Below are 16,040 nucleotides of genomic sequence, written 5' to 3' on the forward strand. Positions count from 1 at the left end.
GTCTCGGAAAACCACCTTTCGTCACTAATGTTCGTTACATGAGCAAACTGCGATCCCATGACGTGTGTTTCAGCCGCTAGATCCTGTGTAAACAAGAAAAGGCGTGAGGAGTATGTGATCAAGTACAGTAGCCGCCCGCCACAGCAACTTCCCTGCAGAATGTCACATGACATACGGCACAACAATGCAATGTGGATTCTTAAATTGTGACTATGGTGTAAAGACAACAGTGTGGCAACGATAGCCTGAGAACAATGAGATGACGACCACCAAATGAAGAAGGTGGAATGACGACATTGACACGACCACAGGGTCATGAGGATGATGGTGTAACAACGGATGCATGAGAGCATCTGTTTTGGTGACGACGCAATGACCACCGTGACATGCCAACGGCAGCATTGTCTTTCTGTACCAACCGATTGTGAATTGTTAGCCCGCTAACAATGGTTTTAAATGCCACTTTCGAGACTTTCCGCGCCACACATGGACACACTGCACCATCGGACGTGAAGGAGGAGAACTATACTTTTGTTTTCTAAGCAGTTCTATATTTTCCTGCTAGGCAGTGATTTTTGAACGCGCTTTGAAGTTCCGCGATTGTCAAAGTAGAAAGCAAAAATGGCCGCCTGCTATCAGTGGTTTGAAATGCCGCTTTCTTGGACCTTCCACACTGCTCATGGACATAGTGCACCATTCGATGGGAAGGAGAACTATATTTTTGTTTTCTAAGCAGTTTGATTTTTTCTGCCAGGCAGTACTTTTTGAACGTGCTGCGAACATTTACAATCATCAAAGTAGAAAGCAAGAAAATCTCGTGATTCTACTATGTCTGCGGCTTACTTTTTCGATGGATCGAGCAGCAGCGAATCTGAGGATGCTGCCTTTTTTTCTGACTTTGACTCTGAGAGTGACAGTGAAACAAACCAGTTGGGAACATTGCCAAACTGTAGTGCTTGCACTTAAATTTTTGTAGTGTAATACCTGTTCAGTTAAAAATTTGGATTTTTTTCGGAAATAGTGCCCATTAGATGGCAATACATTTTGTGTATCTTATAATTTTTTTTACATATTTTTCTTCGTAGAAACTAGTGTGTCGTTGCAATCTTTGTTCAATTTTATTCCATAATCTTGATTCTGGCAATTTATTTCTTTTTATGACATACATCTCGTTAATAAAGCTATTATTTCTTTAAAGTCCATTCATTCTGGTTTTTGTTTATATATTACATAAAATATTGAGTGCAGTGGTTCCTTCAGAAAAAACACCTGGCATAACCTACAAAATACGCCTATTTTTGCCATGGTAGGGAAAGAGTTAACAGGATTATCTGACGATAGAATGATGGCTGAATGGTATCGATGTATTGACGAAGGTGGTATAACGACAACGGTTTGGCAACAATACGATGTAAATGATGGAAATGGTGAAATGACAGTGTGACAACAATGGCACATGACGACGGTATGACGAAAGCCGTATTTCGAAGTTACGATGACAACGATGTAATGATTGCAACAGCATCACAACTATAGTATGACAACGAATCCATGACCATAACTGAATAATGATAAGTATATAATGACAGTGGCGTAATGATGTCTGTATCTTGAAACCTGTATGATGACATTGAAGTGATGACGACGGCATGACGAGAGTCAGATGACAAAGCTGGTTTGACGTTGATGGCACGACTTCGATGGCATGATGAAGACGACCTGAAATTGGATGTATGACAGCAACGTTTGACAACGGCATGACAAGGGCGCAGGGTGTCTACTAACTGGGAAAACTGGTTATTCTCAGGAAATTCGAATAGTGTGGAAATCCTCAGGGAAACTCGGTGAATTTGTGCTTCTATCAGGCAAAATTAGCTGTCATTTTATTGAAAGTGAACGAAAGTAGAGCTAATGCTGGCTCCAGTAACAGAGAAATTGCAACAAATCGTATTTTACTTCATGTCATTGGCTCTAGGGGTTTCCAGAGTACAGTCAACAACCAATATTCGAGACGCCCGATTTTTCTGGCATGCCCGATAATTCGCACAGCTTTGGTGTATATATATTGTATAATCCCCCCCCCCTCACACAATACTTCTGCTGGAGCCTGTGAGCTTTTTTGAATAAAATAATAAGGGAATAAGAAAGAACAATGTATGGACATCATTAAGGACTTATGGACATCATTAAGGAGTGTGTAATAGAAGTTGGTGGTAACTCCGTTAGACAGGATGCCAGTAAGCTACCGCAGGAGACGAAAGATCTGAACAAGAAACGGCAATGTATGAATGCCTCTAACCCTACAGCTAGAATAGTACTGGCAGAACTTTCGAAGTTAATCAACAAGCGTAAGACAGCTGGCATAAGGAAGTATAATATGGATAGAATTGAACATGCTCTCAGGAACGGAGGAAGCCTAAAAGCAGTCAAGAAGAAACTAGGAATAGGCAAGAATCAGATGTATGCGTTAAGAGACAAAGCTGGCAATATCATTACTAATATGGATGAGATAGTTCAAGTGGCTGAGGAGTTCTATAGAGATTTGTACAGTACCAGTGGCACCCATGACGATAATGGAAGAGAGAATAGTCTAGAGGAATTTGAAATCCCACAAGTAACGCCGGAAGAAATAAGGAAAGCCTTGGGAGCTATGCAAAGGGGGCAGGCAGCTGGGGAGGATCAGGTAACAGCAGATTTGTTGAAGGATGGTGGGCAGATTGTTCTAGAAGAAATGGCCACACTGTATACGCAATGCCTCATGACTTTGAGCGTACCGGAATCTTGGAAGAACGCTAACATACTGTATTTACTCGCATAATGATCGCACTTTTCTGTCGAAAAAAATTGACGCAAATTCAGAGGTGCGATCATTACGTGGGTTAAATTTCCCACAAAAAGAAAAAATTTTTTTATTTCATCTCGAATTAGCTGCGGGATGACAACAGGTCAACAAATAGGCGGCTACCGCTGTACATAGTGCGGGCCACCAAAATGAAAATGGCGGCTGGCGGAGCAAGCCGAACACGCTGAACGAGATTTTTTTTCTTCTCCTGAGTACATTACGTGCATTGAAACAATTTCTTCCGTATCAATAATGAATAATGTCGTTAATATCGGCAAGTTTGCGGCAGTAACGTAACCATTTCCACTTTGAGGGGACAGAAACAGACGGGCGCGCTTAGTTGCCAGTGACATAGGAACACATGGCGGGCATGCTGCGGAAACTGCGGCATTTGTTTTCACTACTATCCTAATAGAGCACATTTCCGCTAAGGGTGGGCAAAATATCTTAGCTGTGTTACAAGCATAGGCGTATGGCTAGGGTACACTTCTAAGGTATCAGTGTAAACGTGGCTGCTATCGTTGCCGCTCGTGATTTGTTGCGTGCCCACGAGTGCAGACGAGAACAATTGAAACGCAGCTTTTTGTTGTTGGCCACAACCATTATAATGCCCACACACAATAAAGGCAAGTTTGGTTGCAGCTTTTTTTTGTTTTTCTTTTTTTCTTTTTTCTTTTTTTTTTTTTTTTTTGTCATGTAAGTGCGGAAAGTGATGAAAGGAATGAAATGAGGCATCTACTTAAGAATGTTTGGTGCGTGCAGACCGCTTGGTTTGACTTGAAGAGTCGTTAGTGCAGCATTCGACAGATGGTAAGCGCGATCATTATTAGCTAGACTTGGCGCACGACATATCACTGCGGCAAGTTCGGGGTGCAATCATTACATGGGAAATTAAAAAAATCGAATTTTAATGACAAAATTTAGGGGTGCGATCATTATGCGAGTAAATAGGGTAATCCTAATCCATAAGAAAGGGGACGCCAAAGGCTTGAAAAATTATAGACCGATCAGCTTACTGTCCGTTGCCTACAAACTATTTACTAAGGTAACCGCAAATGGAATCAGGAACACCTTAGACTTCTGTCAACCAAAGGACCAGGCAGGATTCCGTAAAGGCTACTCAACAATAGACCATATTGACACTATCAATCAGCTGATAGAGAAATGTGCGAAATATAACCAACCCTTATGTATAGCTTTCATTGATTACGAGAAAGCGTTTGAGTCACTCGAAACCTCAGCAGTCATCGAGGCATTACGAAATCAGGGTGTAGACGAGCCGTATGTAAAAATACTGAAAGATAACTATAGCGGCTCCACAGCCACCATAGTCCTCCATAAAGAAAGCAACAAAATCCCCATAAAGAAAGGCGTCACGCAGGGAGATATGATTTCTCCAATGCTATTCACAGCATGTTTACAGGAGGTATTCAGAGACCTGGATTGGGAAGAATTGGGGATAAGAGTTAATGGAGAATACCTTAGTAACTTGCGATTCGCTGACGATATTGCCTTGCTTAGTAACTCAGGGGACCAATTTCAATGCATGCTCACTGACCTGGAGAGGCAAAGCAGAAGGGTGGGTCTAAAAATTAATCTGCAGAAAACTAAAATAATGTTTAACAGTCTCGGAAGAGAACAGCAGTTTACGATAGGTACCGAGACACTGGAAGTAGTAAGGGAATACATCTACTTAGGGCCGGTAGTGACCGCGGTTCCGGATCATGAGACTGAAATTATCATAAGAACAAGAATGGGCTGGGGTGCGTTTGGCAGGCATTCGCAGATCATGAACAGCAGGTTGCCATTATCCCTCAAGAGAAAAGTGTATAACAGCTGTGTCTTACCAGTACTCACGTACGGGGCAGAAACCTGGAGGCTTACGAAAAGGGTTCTACTCAAATTGAGGACGACGCAACGAGCTATGGAAAGAAGGATGATAGGTGTAACGTTAAGGGATAAGAAAAAAGCAGATTGGGTGAGGGAACAAATGCGAGTTAATGACATCTTAGTTGAAATCAAGAAAAAGAAATTGGCATGGGCAGGACATGTAATGAGGAGGGAAGATCACCAATGGTCATTAAGGGTTACAGACTGTATTCAAAGGGAAGGGAAGCTTAGCAGGGGGCGGCGCAAAGTTAGGTGGATGGATGAGATTAAGAAGTTTTCAGGGACAACATGGCCACAATTAGTACATGACCGGGGTAGTTGAAGTATGGGATAGGCCTTTGCCCTGCAGTGGGCATAACCAGGATGATTATGATGATGATGATGATGATGATGATAAAGAAAGAAGGAAGAGACGTGCCTACGTTGCTAGGCGACACTTTTCTGGGTAGAGCATGCGCTCACAAAACCTGATGTGTCGTTGCCTCCACTCGTCCACATTCTTTTTTTCTCGGTTGTTGTCTGAGGTTTTTCGCACCCATGCGTCACGACGTCTGCTCTCTGCGCTTCGTCGTCTGCTAGTCTACTGTTTAGACTGTCATAAAAGATACACGAAAATCTATCCCCAGATTTTAGAATATTAGTTCATAGTACTGAGGCATTGTTAGTATCACAGAAAAACTTAATAACGATCGTTATTCTGAAAAGTTCAGTATTCTGAAGTTTGTAGTACTGAAATATTTTTACATTGAAACTATAAGAAATAAGCAGGGGATTTCTGAAAAGTTAATGATGGCCAATCATTGAAAAGTTAATGATGGCCAATCATGAGTGGCTGCTTGCAAACGCAACTCTTAAATCAAGCGCAGCGCGACAAGAGCGACTGCCAAAGTGGAGCCTCATCATATTCGGTATAAAGCCCAAGTGCGATAAGATCCTATCGTGCCCCGCGCACTTTATGCTTTACGGTTGAGTGAAAGTCTGCTAGAGTGAGACAAGAAAGGTGGCAACTTCTCAAGTGCCGCCTTCTCGTGCAAGCAAAGAGAAAGAGGGGGAGTAGCGAGCTCATTGTAACGTGATCAAGCGCGCGAGGGACGGGGGGTAAGCTGACGCACGTCTCGGCCATGACTGCGCGTGGCTGTAAGTGCGGCTGAGCGCATGCGCAGCTGCGCACCCTACTTTATAGGTAATCCGCCGCATGTGCAAAGAGTGGGCGTGCCGAGATGGCGTGGCATCATATAAGCTGTCATCCCGCACGTTTAGTATTGGAGGTTACTTACTCTCGAGTTTCGGCGACCTGTTGGAGTGAGAGGCAGACAAAGCATTCGCTCCTGCGGGCGACGCAAACACCCGCGGGGGCAGAGTGCACGCGAAATAGTGGCTTTGCTTAATGCCTACCGCCAATGTGAAGATATCGTCGACGTTGCATGAAACCATATCATTCGTCGCTGACTCCAAGATTCATCAGAATGAATTGTTTTCTTATTCAAACTTGCTTTTTTTATTGGCGGATAATTTCGAAAATTCTGCGGCCCCTTTCTGTGTAAGAGAAATCGATCCGCCACTGCACTTATTTGCATAAAAGGTCGAATTTCAGTACAACGAAATTTTGATCTAATGAAGCGAATTGCCGATTTTATCTACTTTGTTATGCTGAGGTTTTACTGTATTAGGAATTTTTCTGCTAAAAATAAATTATTTTTTAATTTTTTGCCTGTTTTGCTTACATGAATTTTGGGTGATGAGTATATTTTATGCGACCCCATGAAATTTATATCACCGAGAGTTTAGTGTATTTTAAACCTCAATGTAATGAACAGTGTTATACACAATTTCAATATAGCAAAATTTTACTGCCACTACAAAGGAACACTGAGCTAGTTAACTGAACTGCCATGTGTACAGATGGTCAAATGGTTTAACTACGTGTGGGTGCTTGCAGAATGAATTTTTTCAGCCAACTGCGTGGCAGAGCAGCTGCTGAAGCAGAGCAACGTAGTGGCTTCATGTGCACTGTCTCCCCATGTGTTAAAGGGCCCCTCACCAGGTCTGGTCATTTTGAGTTCACAATCGCAATGCATAAAATGCATGCCAGCGATCGTGTCTGCTAAGTATTACATCCCAACGCATCACGGAAATAGCTTAAATTTCAAACAAAACACCATTTTCCCTCCTCCTCACGGGCACCACGCTCCCAGCCGAAGAGTCGACGCCAGTCGCACAAGTGCGCCTGCACACATGGCAGAGCTAACACATCACTCACAGTAAGGCAGGAATTCGAGAATTATTCAAGGCAGCATCAGCTATTTAATTTCTTGCTTCAATAGACGACTAAATGTTTAGAAAAATAATAAAACATACAAACCGAATTTCTGGTTGTTCTTGTTTAATTTGTACCGTAGCAAGAGGATTTACTTCCATTTGGTCTGCTTGTTCCCACGTCGTGCAGTCGCATGTGTGGAGAACGAAACTACGACATTTTCTGCTGTGTTTCAGCGCCGTGATTAGGCTCTTTCATCCTCTCGCATCTGCCTCAGTGCTTGTGATTGTGGCACTGACTATATGCTAATCAGCTGTTCTCCTGCAGAGCACGCAAAATCGTCCACTGCACGAAACATGACAAACACAACAGCTCGCGCATGAGACCATCACGGCAGGTGTGCCATTTGGCGAAAATGCGAAAAAAAAAAAAAAGAAAGTGAAGAAGGCGGCGGTGCTTGTGACGTGTCCTTCACGCCATCCTCCTGCTCTGGTATGGGAGAACACAGGGAAGGAATTTTGCTTGCAGAGGTTAGACGGAGTAAGTGGAGAGAGTCGGCGGTGACGCACGCCTCCTGAAATCATGCATTTGTGGCACTTCAATTATTTATATCTCTGCTATTAATGAATTAATTTGAACAATTCCTGCCGTAGAACACTCCTTTGAGGGCACGTGAGAAGTTCCAGGGCATTACCAAACTTTTCTGTGTGGCCTGGTGAGGGGCTCTTTAAGGGATGGAGGTCATGTCATTTCGAACTTCAGAGACGCGTTGAGGCGAGATGCAAACTAGGCCTTCGCTCCCTTCTTCCTGAGCTCTTGATAATGTCCCACTGCGGGCGACACTACCAGCCGCAACAGAAGCAGACGCAAAAGCTTCGCTGGTGCCGTTGTGTGTACCGCCTTGTAACAGTATTGTCGACATAGCTTGAAACCATATGTTTGGTTGCCAACTCGCAAATTCAACAAAATGAAATTGTTCTCTCATTGAAATTTTTTTTACAATTGCCTGATAATTCAGAAACCTTTATGGCGCCCCGTCCATGTAAGAAAAAGTCTGTTGGTGACTACTTATTTGCAATAAAGGTCAAATTTCAATATAACAAAATTTCTAATCAAAGGAAAGTATCGGTGTTACTGACCTCCTTATATAAAGGTTTAACTGTACATGCAAAGAAACTTGAATACCGGTGCACATTTTAACTGAAAATTTCAATTTGGGATCTGTTCCTCTAAATTCCTCCCATTAACAGTGACCACCATTTTGGCATGAACTTTGTGATATTAGGAAAGGAGGGGCCACTGCTGTGTCGTCTGCTCTGGAACAGTTAGATACCACATCGGACATCATGCTCTGCATTCTTTGGCACCCATCAGAAGCAACAAGAGTGTCGCCATTGAATTGTGTCCACACTTACTTCACTCTCACGATAGAAAGCAGCAGCAAACTGCCAAGACACACATGCAAAAACTAAGCAATGCATGGCAGCCATGGCACATTTCCAGCACCTACAGTTACTTCCGGTGTTTGCAGTATACAGAAGCTATGCCTTCGAGATCAGCTTCTGTTACCCAAGGAGCAGTTTCTGGGGGCAACAATTCATTTTGTCACCACTCAGTGTTGTCAGACTGCTCTACAGTTCAACTATAACTTAAAGAAATTCAAATGCGAACTTTCTACTGCGCCGAATGCACTAAAAATGTACCAGCTTGCTGGGAGACGCGTACAGTATGACATGAGAGGCATAATTCAAGCTAAGAAGTTTGATGTCATGGCCCCTTTAAGCACCGAAACACATTCTCTCCGGATGCATGAGACAGGCTTTTCTGCAGCACACAGGGCAGTCAGCGGTGGCGTGGCAGGCACGAGCGGCTCACTCTTGCAAATGTGTAAAATGTTTGCATCCAGTGCATCGAGACCGTTTCTTAACATATTGGCATAAACACTCGATGGAGTGGAAAACACAGAGTGAAAAGCTCTGATGTATTCGATGAAGTTACACTGGTCTTAAATGATTTTGCAGCATAATTTTACTTGAGAGAATTTTGTCCAAGCTAAACTGCACTTTGATTTTTCTGCTGTTATAATATTGTATGGTATGGCCATGACTGGAATCACCTACATGTTGGTTCAGTCACTCTCCCAACTAGCTACTCTGTACGTGTTGCACTTGCATTGTATCTCGCATTTCTTTAACCTTACCACGTCCCACACATCGAGCTTTATCATTCATTTCATGGGCTTGGTCTTTGCTGTCATTGTAGTGCAATTTATTGCTGTGTTGCTGTCATGTTATTTTTTGTTGCAATCACTTGTAATTATTCATTTCTTTTTTTTTATTATTATTATTATTATTATTATTGTGCATCTTCGTTTTTGTTGCTCAACTGCCTCTCCCTTCTGTCACCCTTCTTGTAAGTCAGGAGCAGGGTTCTCCCTGGAAATTTTTTAGGGGTGGACATCTGGCAAGGGTGGGGTGCACACATAAATAAGCTTTTTTTTTATTTCCCTTGTCTTTCTTTCCAATATGACCATTCTGCCATTTGGCATGCTACATTCTACAATTTTGTATTTTGGGCGCATTAATGAAAGAAATGTGAGGCAGCAACACACCCTTCGACAATCTCTATAGATTGCCAGGATAAGTAATTGCACAGATGATCACTGTCGTAATGCGCACGAAACACATGCCAGCTGTTCAAGTCTGCGTCAGCTACTAGTAGGAGCCCTTCCCGTGTGCACGTGGCAGCAGTAATGATTCATGGCGCTAGTTCTACTCTATCTCCTGTGACTTTCTTCTTTTACTCTTACTTTTGCAATGCAAAATGTGCCGCTGTGGCTATTTGAAGCTCTGATCTCCCCTCTTTACAATGATGCCAAAATGGTGGTGCTCTCTTGAAAGAAAGCCACGCAATCTGCGGTGCGATGGAATCTCCCTAAGCCTGATTTTCTATTCAGTTTTTGTTGGCAGAACACTAGAAAAAGGCAGTTTTTTGAGCTTCTACTTTAGATTTCTTTCTAAGATTTCTCCACATGATAATGGAACACCTAGGAATTGGGAAAAAAAACTTAAATACACTTTGATCAAATTGACCATTCAAATGGGGGGGGGGGAGGGGCTCAAAAGGGGTTAACTGGAGCATTGGCCAGCATTTCCCTCATTGCCCACCATGGGGAGAACCCTGGTCGAGAGTTTAAAAATAAAGCAAAAAGAATGAGCTGTGTATTACACTGTAAAGCTGGTATGGAAGTAGTATTGCATATTGTGCTGATTTCATGCTTGGCTGAAGCACCTGTGTATTATTTTTAGCTCGTGTGCAACAGTGGGAAGCACAGTGTAATTGGGTAGCTAATGTGAATGGCATTCTGTTTTTAGAACAATCCTTCTTTGTGCTTAACGGACAGCCAACAGTGAGCAACACGTGACCATCAGAGCATGTGGCCTTTGGCACATTCTACACTGTCATTGTGTGACAGCATGCTGGCAAACCTCTAATGTGAGGACACTTTAAATTGAAAGAAGCTGTGTGTTCTTCTCACATGTTCTTCTGATTGCTCACTGCATTAATGCAGTGTGCACTGGCTGTCTTGTACGCAATTTTCTTATTGTAATTGCGGACTGTACCTACACAAACCATGTCCTCACTTAGTATATTCAAATAGCCCTTAAGTTCTATGCTGACGTGTTTTGAAATTAATCTGTGTTGTAATCGTATGAGTCGTAAAATGTGACATCAGAGCCAACCACCTGTCCAGTCTATTCCAAGTGTTGGCCCACCCCTGTGTCATCCCAGTCCCAATGTGCCCCTCTTTTCTGCTCATACTGTCTTTAAGATGGCCATAATTTCTGTCATAGTGGTGCCATGGTAAACAATTTTTTTCAATCTGGGTAGCTCATACTTTGAACTCATGCCAAACTGTGTGGCAATTGAAAGCTTCCGGGAGCCAGATTTTGTAGCACTTCTTTTCTTCCTTTGTCATTGGCGTGCATGCCACCGTGGGACCATTATCATTAGGGCAGGTCACTCAGCAGAGTGGGTTATGTGAAATGGATATAATTGAAGGAGATCATTACAAAATGTACCTTTTGAACATGTCTGTTGAGTCTTGTCTGAAAAAACGTGTAATGAAACTCTGCTTCTCGAGTTCCAGTGGGGCTCGTCAAAATCAAATGAAATGCCAGCCTTATTACTTGGAGCTTTTTGCTGCGACTTTAACTTCCACGTAAACACCTGTACGTTTGCCCGTGTTTTTAAAGTGGTTGCTACCTAAATACCCTATGTGCTGAATAGTGCATTGACTGTGGTCCCTATTTTCTTGAAGAAGTGGTTTGGTGGTGTGCCTGTTTGTGTGTGTGTGCTTTTGCCCAATTGTGTGTGTTTACAAAAAACATTCGACTGAACCCATACTTATGATTATATGAGAGAACTGTTGGTGTATGATAAGTACTTCGTTGAAAGTGTCATGTTGTACTGGTGGTTAAGAACCAGAAACTCTACTCAAAGCGTGAATTAAGAGTCTAACTTCTTATGGGGCAACCTTGTGCCCAGAAAAGCAACCAATAATCTTATCACAACTATTCGGGCTATCACGATCGTCAGTCGTCGAATCTGGCATAGTTATTTATTGATACATCACATGTCATGCAGCTAGATGCAGCCTTTTGTGAAGCCAGGATTCAGGCCAAGCATTTTGGTTTGCCAAATGCTGTGTTTAGCACTGCCTGACAGCTGGGAGGCATGGAGGCTAGCACTGTAGAAAAAGAGGGAAAGTCGATGCTACTTTGCATACACTACTGTCCCCTACTGCAAATACTGTTTAGTACTTATTTTCAGGCTAGCAATGATTGAGGCTTAATGATGGTCTATTATAGAGGAATGTTAAGTTATGCCAAGTTAGGCTGGATTGGTAAATTATTCTTGTGGCACACCAGAAATGTCACTCCTACTGTGAGTGGGTTCTTGATGAGCCAGAGGCTCAAATACGAAAGATAGGCTTGAAATTTCCACACCAGCTCATCCCGACATGTTGAAATTTGAAGGGAATCTGCTTGGGTTTTATACTTCATTGATGTACAAGGATTATATATGATCCTAAAGGCTCCAAATACTGAACCTAGCAAGTTTCAAGACATTTTTCTTATTAAGAGTTGCTTGAAATGTGAAGATATTTTTTAACAAGTGCTTTTGCACTTAACAAGATATCAAACAGAAACATCGAATCAGTTTAGATTGATGAATTCTTTAAGATGTCTACTATTGTTTACTTTGTGATATTAGATTGATTATTATAAGAAGAAATGATGGCAAAGTCTCGTTTTACAGGGTCACCATGTTAGCCTTTCGTATTGGCTGGGGCTGTGTGAATATCGAAGTTCTTGAATACGAATTGAACACTTTGATTCCAGTATCAGATCAAATATTGAATAATGATATGAACATGCATTTATGAGCAAGTGAGGTTAATTTCTTATTTTGGAACATTGCAGTTTCATTGTCAGTGTTAAAAAACTACACTAGTAAGCCATTAAAACATTGTGTGCTTGGCTGATGTTAACTTGGAAAATTTTGTAATTCCCACTAGCTGTCCCCGCCAGCCTGTGCCTTATTTTTTTAAGTAGTAGCTTAGCGCGAATAAAACCACGGACACAAGAAAGACGGACAAGGACAAGCGCTACTCACAACTGTTAAATGGAAGGAAGGGTAGTGCATATATATATATATATATATATATATATATATATATATCTTCTTGTCACGCATGCGCCTACCAAGCAGAAGAGAAGCTGGTACATGCACATCAAAGGCGGCTGCGCAAGAAGTTCGGCATCCAGTAATGTAATGGACAGCATCCAGTAGCGCTGTCCACTCACTCACACATCTATCTCTATTCTTCTTGATAAAGAAGGCCTCAAGAGCGAGCCTGGAAAAGGCGTTGCCGCTCCTGCCAAGAATAATAGTCGCAGAAAATCGAGCGTCGCAACCACACGCGCTAACGTGAGCCACCAAATGTGTGCCCTTATCCTAATTTTTCTTTAGTTTTTGCACATGTTCCCTTAAACGGTCATTCACGCAACGCTCGGTTTGACCAATGTAGAGCTGCCCACAAGGGTGCAAGGGAATTGCATAAACAATTCCTCTGGAGCACTCAGCAAAAGGCTTCTCATGCCTCGTGCGGCAGCCCCACCTGTTCTTACAGAAAACTCGAGAACACAGCTTCGAAAGCTTGTTTGGCGCAGAAGAGTTGTGTCCGTGGTTTTATTCGCGCTAAGCTACTACTTCAAATATGGACGACCAACTAGCCCAACAGTCAACTCTTCTAGAGTGCCTTATTATACCGCATCAAGTGCCCGTAAAATCGGGTGCATTTGACTTCGTGCCAGTGGTCACTCATCGCACTTGCTGTCAAGCAATAAGCTCAGAATTGGGGGTGGCGCTGCAAAAAAAAAAGAAAAGAAAAGAAAATTCGCCGACAGTTACGATGCTCCCTGATGCGAAATTTGAGCGCAGCTCTACACTTGTTTTTAAATCACGATATGTTGGCTGGCGCAGGCAATCTGTCTCGTGCAGCACGTTGCAAACGAAAAGAGGTGCGGCGCGACTGCGGCGCTAATCTGGAGATAGCGAGAGCCAGCACGTGAGTGACGCGTGGGCGCCATTCACACACAGCAGCCGCCACCGACAGGCGACGCACGCTACTGTGGCGCCATCTCGTGGCCTTTCGTTGTACTCTCCTCCGCTTTCCTCCTGGCGTCTTTTATCCCCCGCTTTCCTCCTGGCGTCTTTTATCCCCCGCTGCGCTCCGCATTCGTTCTTTAATCCTTCGCTGTGCTCGTTCGCTCGGTTACGCCGACGCCGACATTAGCTGCAAGAACGGACGCCTCTAAAAGTGTCCGCTCGCTGTCCGCAAACACGTGCCCTCTTACTACTGGGAGGCTGGCTATCTCGCAAAGTTTGGACGTTCAGTGGCTAAGTGTGTTTTACAGGCAAACTTTCGCTAGCAACACGAAATCATAGCAAAATTTGACTCAAGATCGGCCGAATATTCTTAAATTCGTCATCATCCTATTTTTATGTCCCCTGCCGGGACGAAGGCCTCTCCGTGCGATCTCCAATTACTCCTGTTTAGCACCAACTGATTCCAACTCGCGCCTGCAAATTTCCTCATTGCATCACCCCACTTAGTCTTTTGCCGTCCTCAACTGTGCTCCCTTTCGCTTGACACCCATTCTGTAACTCTAATGGTTCTCTGGTTATCCAACCTACACATTACATGGCTTGCCCAGCACTATTTCTTTCTCTTAATGTCAATTAGAATATCGGCTATCCCCGTTTGCCCTCTGATCCACACCACTCTCTTCCTGTCAACGTTATGCCTAACATTTTTCATTCCATTGTCCTTTGTGCGATCCTTAACTTGTTCTCGAGTTTATTTGTCAACCTTCAAGTTTCTGCCCCATATGTTAGCACCGGTAGAATGCAGTGATTGTAGACTTTTCAATGATAGTGATAAGCTCCCTTAGATTTTTAGATAAGGTAAAAACAAATGCAAAGAACTGTGTTTGCCCCCACACAGCCAGCAATGTATTCAATTCGATTTGAATATTTGTATCGAACCAAATATTCAAACATTCTTAAATATCTATTTTTCGAATTCAATACGAATAATAAAAATATAATATTCAGTAATATTCAAACTTTTCAAATATTTTGACACCCTTAGTATTTGCATCTTTTCACGCTTTGTACCAATGTCATCTTGTGCTAAGGGTGGCTTTTTTAATGTTGTGGAACAGTAATTGACTGCTGCCTGAATTCAGTTCAGAGCTTTCATCATTTTGTCCAATGTGTGCACAGGCACATTTCGTAGGTGGCCACAGTATTTGTTGACTGGTCGCCCACAGATGCAAATTCTATTTCTACTGCTATCAGTCTCATCTATGATATAAAATCTGGTTGCTGATGGTGGTTGTGGCTACCAGCACATTGTCGGCAGTCTTTCAGTACTGCTTGTCATCCGCCACCATTCCAGCTGGCAGTGAATTCTCATCACGAACACATTGAATACATCACTATGCCTGAAAAGAGTCTTTCTGTTGGGGGTTGGTCCCTTATAATTATATTTGGTGCCAAGTCTACCTTTTCTCAGCAGCTTAAAGGCATGCAGAAAGCTGAGAACTTGCTCTACCAATGTGATACAACAGACAACAACCTGTACCATGGCACCTTGTTGCACACTGATCATGTGTGAAAAATTGAGCAAGACATACCACACGCCATCCAAAATTTGAGTAGCTGGCAAAGGGCCCCTCGCCAAGCCCCATAGAATATTTTGGTCATGCACGAAGAGCTCGCCGCACCAGTTATTCCTTCAAGAGCATGCAAGCTTTTGTTTGACTTTTCTGTTGCTTTCACAGCATGCGTTGGTGCTATACTTTGTAGACACCCTCATCACTGCTTTATCTATGCACTTCAATAGTCTCTTTACAATGCACAAGCCTAATGAGGCACTCTTTACACATTGATTTTGTGGGTAGGTAATGCTGAGTAGAGGTCCTAAATGTAGGTTGGAGATTGTTGATGTAAATGGTGATTTAGTAAACATGATTTGACATATTTGTTAGACGTCACAGCTTATGCATCTTAAAGGGGAAAGAAAGCTGCAATGGTAAGGTCACGTTTGAGCTGGGGTTTCAGGTAACCACGTCTACTCTGGTAAAGTTCTCGACATCCTGATCACAAAACAGTTCAGGGTGGCCATGTCAGCTGCTTATATTTGGTGCATACATGGAAGGGCAGAACCAAGTTGAAGATTAAAAGATTGTGGCATCACATCGAGCAGAGATTGACACCATGATAAAGAAAAAACACTTTAAGCTACCATTGCTGCTTTCAACAGCTTCAATAGATGCTTGAAGAGCAAAATCAGCAAATAAGTTTTCTTTTATCATTGAGTATATTACCTGAGAAAAACTTTAAACAGCAAGGCCCAAGAGCTGTTTAATGTCAACCAGTAGATACAAGAAATGCTACTGGTTGATAGACTGTTGCTCT

The 16,040-nt window shown here is 42.7% G+C and overlaps 1 protein-coding gene across 4 annotated transcripts in view; it reads left to right on the forward strand.

The window, feature by feature from the left end:
- The window catches only part of Lrch (Leucine-rich-repeats and calponin homology domain protein), a 205,195-nt gene that overhangs the window by 158,270 nt on the left and 30,885 nt on the right, over positions 1-16,040 (forward strand). The window lies entirely within an intron of this gene.

This window comes from Dermacentor andersoni, chromosome 2 (assembly GCF_023375885.2).
Source record: "Dermacentor andersoni chromosome 2, qqDerAnde1_hic_scaffold, whole genome shotgun sequence".
Classification (NCBI taxonomy): domain Eukaryota; kingdom Metazoa; phylum Arthropoda; class Arachnida; order Ixodida; family Ixodidae; genus Dermacentor; species Dermacentor andersoni.